Source organism: Callionymus lyra, chromosome 11, assembly GCF_982586985.1.
Source record: "Callionymus lyra chromosome 11, fCalLyr1.hap1.1, whole genome shotgun sequence".
Lineage (NCBI taxonomy): Eukaryota > Metazoa > Chordata > Actinopteri > Syngnathiformes > Callionymidae > Callionymus > Callionymus lyra.
In genome coordinates, this window is record NC_141828.1 from 22,605,283 (window position 1) to 22,612,122 (window position 6,840).

A 6,840-nucleotide genomic window follows, 5' to 3' on the forward strand; every position below is an offset into this window, starting at 1 on the left:
TTCAACTGTTGTAAGTGCTTGTATCAATCATTGAAGTTCTGAAATTAGGAGAAGCCGTTTATAATGACATCATCTGGAAAGTTATCGGCCAAAACTTTCTCTAGATTAAACTCTCTGGCGCCCAGACACAAACATTCACTTGAGTCCACATGCCCTTAGAAGAAAAACAAAAGAAAATGTGATCTTGGTGAACATAAAAAGGTTAAGAGTTACTACTAGTTATAACACGAAGACAATAGAACATGTGCTAACACGGATAAAAACATACTTTGTTGGTTTGTGAACTGTTCAATTATTTGAAATAAAATCGTCTAATTAATGAATTCCTATAAAATATATGTATACATATGAAATAAAGGGACTTTTCTTTTTTTAATCCTCAGTGATTGCATTCTGAAATTTGAATGTTTTGTGTACTTAATTTTCCTCACAAAACTGCTTTTTTAGACACACTTATTGCACCTGATGGTCCCATATTGGGAGCAGCTCCCTTAGTTTTATAAAACATAAAAAATAGAACAAAATGACTACCATTGGGTCACTTTTTTGGCATCATTGTGATTGGCGTGTTGATTCATGTTATGTCATGTGTGTGCCCTCTTGTTTCACTTCTTGCTTTTATTGTGAAGCCCTGATCCCTGTGTGTTACTGTCGTGTTAACTTCCTCTTGCGCTCTTGACCAATGTTCACCTGATTGTTGTGTGTTTAGAAACCCTCCTTTTTGTGTTAGTATGTCTCCTGATGTCATAGAATCTGGTATGTATTTCGCCTTATTGTAGTTTTTGTGAATTTTTCTATTCAGTACAGTTGCCGATGTTTTTTGTGCCTTTAGATCGGGGCCTTGTGCTGCTCTTTTTGTCTTTTTGAAAATAGTTTTTTCTTTAATGAATAGAGTGTAGACATGAACCTTATCACAAATCCATACCTGAAGATGTGTATTTGTTGAGGTTTGCCTTGAAAAAAAAACCCTGATTTAATTACAGTTACATTCATTTAGTAAAATCAGTTAATAACTAGCAGGTTTAAAATCCAGTTTAAAATTATGATTGGGAACGACTCAATAGATTACACATTCTTTCTAAATGATAAATGTTGATAATAAAATGTGAGAGTAAAGCCACTTAATATGCTAAAATAACATTTTAACATATAGTTATCATCTGATAGGATAGTTACAACTATAATGTGACAAATCCACTACTAACTGAAGAAAAATAAAATGGGCATTTAAACTCCAGCTCCAACAAGTTTTTTTCAAACTTCTGACTCCTGGCAGGTGGAGAGGATCATCTTCCCCTCCTCATAGAATCATCATTGTCTGTTAATGGGCAGAGATAACCATGAGCTGCTCTAACTTTTGGGATTCATCAAATACACAAATGTTCACGATCAGATCTCAGAGTGTTCCGCCTGGTTCATGGATCAGGAGTAGGTTTTTTTTGGAGCGGAGACCTTTATGTGGAGGGATATACTTGCGCTTCATGAATGAACCCCAGTGTCTTTTTGATCCCTGCATCAATTCTAAGGCGAGCATGTGAGTTTTGGTGTTACTTAAATATTTCACCCAAAAACATTTTTTCCATGAAATAAATATCTTTTTAAAGGAGGATTTAGGGTTAACTTGCTGAGTTAGGCTGGCTGCCATGAACACGACTTTATCTGAGGTTAATCACTTCAGACACATACTGTATACATTATTCACCACAGGTTTAGTTTTTGGCAGTGTTGCTCTCCAACATACAAGAAGGATTAGTAGTGACAGAGTACAATGGTCAGTCGTCCGGACCTTGAGACTACTGTAGTGAAATGACCTACTTGTTCCTGATCCATGAGTTACAGGAGAGAAGATTTGGCTGCTAATAAAAAAAAGAAAGAGGAAGGTGAACAGTAGTACACTGGACCTCTTTAGATTGAGGCGAGAGAGAGGAGCTGTCAGTCAAACTCAAAGCACGCAACCGAGTGTGAAAGTATACGAGATGAAAAAGGAGCGAGTTGGCAGACGACCACTTGATGCTATCTGCAGTGTTAAAGTCGGTTTAGTTAATGAGGACATGATGAAAGACAGAGACACACGAATCCCATGTGAAAGTCCTTCAATTTAAAACACTTAACCAGACGATCGGGGGGAAAAAACAACCATTCCAATATCAGTAGTTTATTTATACATCAATTAAAGGGGGAAATGTGGACTAGAGTTATTTTTTCACTTTCGTCTGTCAACACACACACACACGCCTATACACACATGTTAATCAGTTCTGACTGGTCCGCCTCTAACAGAAAGGGGTCATTATATAAGGTTCTGGAGAGTTAGAAGAATTTATATTAGTTGCAGCGTGCCTCTCCCCGCCACCACACTAAGTACCATTAAAACAGCATTAGACAGTAAGCCAACGTCGCTCCGGTCTGAGCCGCGGGACCACCTGTCTGCAGGAAGCGAGAACACACTCGTACATTCATTTAGGACCGAGAGAATGAGACGGAGCTCGGCTGGAACAGCGGCACTTGGACCAGAAAGACCGGACTGGCGTGGAGCCCAAGTCTAGCTGGCATTGTCAGACGCATAAAAGACGTTGCATATTGTTGTGTTCTTTTTTTTTTTTCTTAATGAGCTCCAAAAAGCAACTGAGTCTCATTAAAACGACCTACAGCAACTAAAATATTCAACACAGAAGATCACATGGAGTCGGTGGTGTGAGATATTGCAACTTTAGATTACTACAAAACATGAATAAATAAATATTATGTGGGGCTGAAGAAAATAATTCACTTAGTTATGACTGGAAGAGCATTCCCAACTTATAAAGTACTTTATTAAGTACAACTTTTAATGCGTCATATCTTGATTGTAGTTGTCTGTGGCTCTTGAAATCGGATGAAGAAAATACAAAAATAATTGACATATTAATAACCAGAGTTTGGAATCCCAAGAGGACGGAAATGGGTTTGAGGTGGGAGAGAAGGGATGGGGGAGAAAAACACCCACGTCTCTCTCAAGGGAGTTTGGCTCTTGGAAACAATCACATTGGCCCAGTGTCTCCTCACACTGTGGAAAATGAATAAATGAATAGGTGGAGTAGTGGGCCTCCCATGGGCAGGGTCCTGAAGCCATCTGTGAAGGCCATCAGTGTCCGAAACCTGCTGTTTCCCCACTGAACCAACATGTCAGTGCAGAGATTTATGTTCGTTCGGAAAGCCCACGCAACACCAACGCACTGACGTCTCCATGTGTACAAACATCGCAGGATGTAACACCTAAGTTCACATCCCTGTGTGTTATTGTTTACGAAACAACGATGCCAACGCGACTGATTTGAAACAGCTCACGAAACTCAGCTCCAGATCGGAGTCACAGACCTCTGGCAGTTAGAAATCTGGAAAGACGTGCATCAAACCTGTTGACCTCACCATCACCACAAAAAGCTTTTGTGGTGGTTTTATGGTCAGACAACACAAAAGTTGATCTGAGATAGAAAATTGTTGGGAATTTCTTTCTTTTTTTTCTGTTGACAGAAACCATTTTCGGACATTCTGATCCTTCCGTTTTTTTCAGTAGAATCCATTGAGTCAAACTTGATCAATTTGATGAAACGCAAGCTAAATGAACAGGATTTTTGCCTTCATCAATATTTTAGTAGCTCCGATCTTTCTGTAGCTAATCAAAAAATCGATGTAAATTCGAGAAGGCATTAAAAAATTGTTCGTATTGGAAATGAATAATTTGCATTCATATTGCACTTTTCTAAGTGAAAAATAAAAGGATATCTTAATAAAAAACCTGATCGGAACATTACCAAATAATAAATTGGAACACATTGGTCCTGTTTTTCTATTGCTTACTTTGTGTGTTAAACAAATATATTTATACACACACAAAGTTGAAATGGAAGTATTTTTGTTTGGAAGTTTTAAGTAGGTCTTTGTTAGATGAAGACGAAAAAAAACTGAGCTCGAATCGCTACATTGAAATGAACATACATTTTTGCCTACAACCCTTGGTCGACATGAGGGTGAGTAGAAAATGAGTAATGTTTAAATTTTGGATAAACTGTCGATTTTAATGAGACATGTTCAGAGTATGAATAACAGTAGCATTAAAACTGAACAAAGTGGTAATTTCGATGTTCCTGTGACACAAGTGTTTCTACAACAGGAAAGAAAATATTTTTCTACCAGTCTCTACCAGCATATATATATAGAATATGTCTTATGTTTTGGTAATGACAAGTGTTTGCATGTCAAACCTCTCCTTCTCATCCCCAATAACTGCAGCTAATTCAGATGCTTAACAGTTCCAAATACTTCTCATACTTTTCTTGATTTTAAACTACAACAGAGTCTTTTCTCGATCAAATTCAATCACCTGTTAAATAGAATATTACTGCTCACAAATCTCAATCAGATGAGGCAGTAGGAGCTTTACAGACATCACGAACCTTGTCCTTGTTTAGGATTGGCTATTATCCCGTCTTTATAAGAAACTTCATTTTAAATACCCAGATTACTCACATTCCAAAATTCCAGGAAGACATTTGAGTAAATCCTGCGTCATTATGTATCTTCGGAAAATCAGCCTCAAGCATTTGTCACTGATGTAAGAAACAGACTTAATGATCTGAGTGCTGTCCACTGGCGTACTGTAGGTCCAAGAAATGTTCTGTTCCCTATGTGCCTGGAAAAATAACCCCACTAGATTAACTTCCAGTCAACCGTTTTCTTCTGCGATTGCTTGAGCTTTGAAGTGTTTATGGACAATAATGATCCGACGTTTCGAAAGAGCAGCACATGTTTGGCAAAGTAGGAGCCGAAGTGAAGCGAATGGAAAAAGTTCCATCAGAAAAGTTTAATTGGGAGGGATGTGTGGTCTCAAATGAACTGAACCGTCAAGTGTCTGATCTAGATCGAGCCAAGGAATGATAAACCCATGATTAACTGGAATAAAAAAATATATGTTATGTACTCATGAAAGACTTATGACTTAATAAAAGTCCAATACCAAGGATGGAAAAGTGACAATGTGTTCTTTTTTAAATTAGTGTAGATCTACATTTGTTTCTGAGTAACTGGAAATCTATAAATGTTTGCACCACATGGGTTTTATTTATTTGTAGTTTGAAACAATATATTTATTTATTTTTACCAGAGTAGTTTTTTTTATATCTCTTGCATTTTGTTTTGGCAACCTTTGACAAATCAAGTTGGGATCATGATCTTCACCTGCTCTAATCCAATGATTTATAGCGTGTAATAATGGCTGCCACCTGACAGCCTATATTTTGTCATTTGTCAAAGACATTGCCTCAATACATATTTCCTTGACTGTGTACATGTTCTAAAGAATAATCTTCGATATTTAAAGAGATTTCCAAAAATACATTTGACACCACTTTTGGAGAGTTCTACGGTATTTGGACTGCACAGACCCAACCTAGTGGTAACCAGATACCCTCAGCCGTAACTTCTTGACCTGTACAACCTGACCATGCAATACACACAGACGCTGACCGTCCAATCACAACCTTTGCATGTGGTTCCTGAGCTTAAGACACCTTTTAGGTTGCCGCCACAAAACTGCTCGTCGACCTCCAATGCAAAGACCAAATGTCAGGGAATTTCTTCCGGAGACCAAACCAAACTCATATTTCTCTGCATGTTCTTACACACACCTAATCCATCGTCTAGCTAACATGTGTCTTATTCCAAGTGTTATTTTTGTCAATGTTCTCCCTTATTTATGTATCCTTGGTGTCGGTTTACGTCCTACTGTAAAAAAGTAGATTTTGTATATCATGGAAGAGACTGGAGTCACTTTTCATTCAATAAATATGGGGGCTGGGGGACAGTTCTGTGGGTGAATTTAAGAAGATGACAATGATATGACATACTATATAAGCCATAAGCATGGCGCCCAGAGCAGATTTCCTTAGACATAACATTTGCCCTTCCAAAAAAAAAGGGTCTTAACCACTAAATAGGACCAGTTTGGTAGAGAAACAAGCAGAGGTCTCTCAGTTCGTAAGGATCTGGTCCTCTCAGAACCCAGAGTTGTCAGGGTTGGCTGAAAGCAGCTGGGGAAGTGGAATACAGGCAGGCCTGGTGAGAGTAGTAAAGAGTCTCAGAGTATCTCACCCAGAAGCACCTTTTATCGAACTGATTAAATTCAGTCTATAAGTCTGTCATGTTGCCACACCTCAAAGTTTCTGCGTCCCTCTCGCCACTGCATAAATGTCTAGATCCAGCCCTGACTACATATATAGAGTAATAACTGAGGAGTATATATTAAAGAAACAAAAAAAACCTCTTAGGACAGAGGGGGAGGATAGAAGAGAAAGAAAGTGAATTGTGGGCCTAACAATGGATTAAATGATGGAAATAACCCTTATTCAATAAGTATTAAATCTGGAATTCCTTCTCCCTGTTCGCCCTCTGTTTTTCTGATTACTTGCACAAGCCTGAGGTTTTTAGTCTGTAGCTGGCAGCAGCTTTCCAGGAAGTTCTTTGCTGCATTCTTCATTCATTCATCAGCTGAGCCAAACAACCATACTGCTCTACATTTATTTTCCTCACAGTGTGGCAAACACCGCAGTCTCTTTCCTTTCTCACCCTCTTTCTAATTGTCAGGAGCTTCCTGTGCAGGATATCATTATTTTTTGAGACTCAATGATAAATGTTAAAGAGAATGTCTCCAAAAATGTAGAGTCTTTAGAGTCTAAAAATGGGCTTGAAGTTTTAATATAGTTCCCAGAAGATGAGCAGGATTTAACATGGATCAAATGGAGAATACAGGACTCATTATCGAATTCCAAGCTCAATCGTAGCCGAAGCCAACTGTGTGTAACT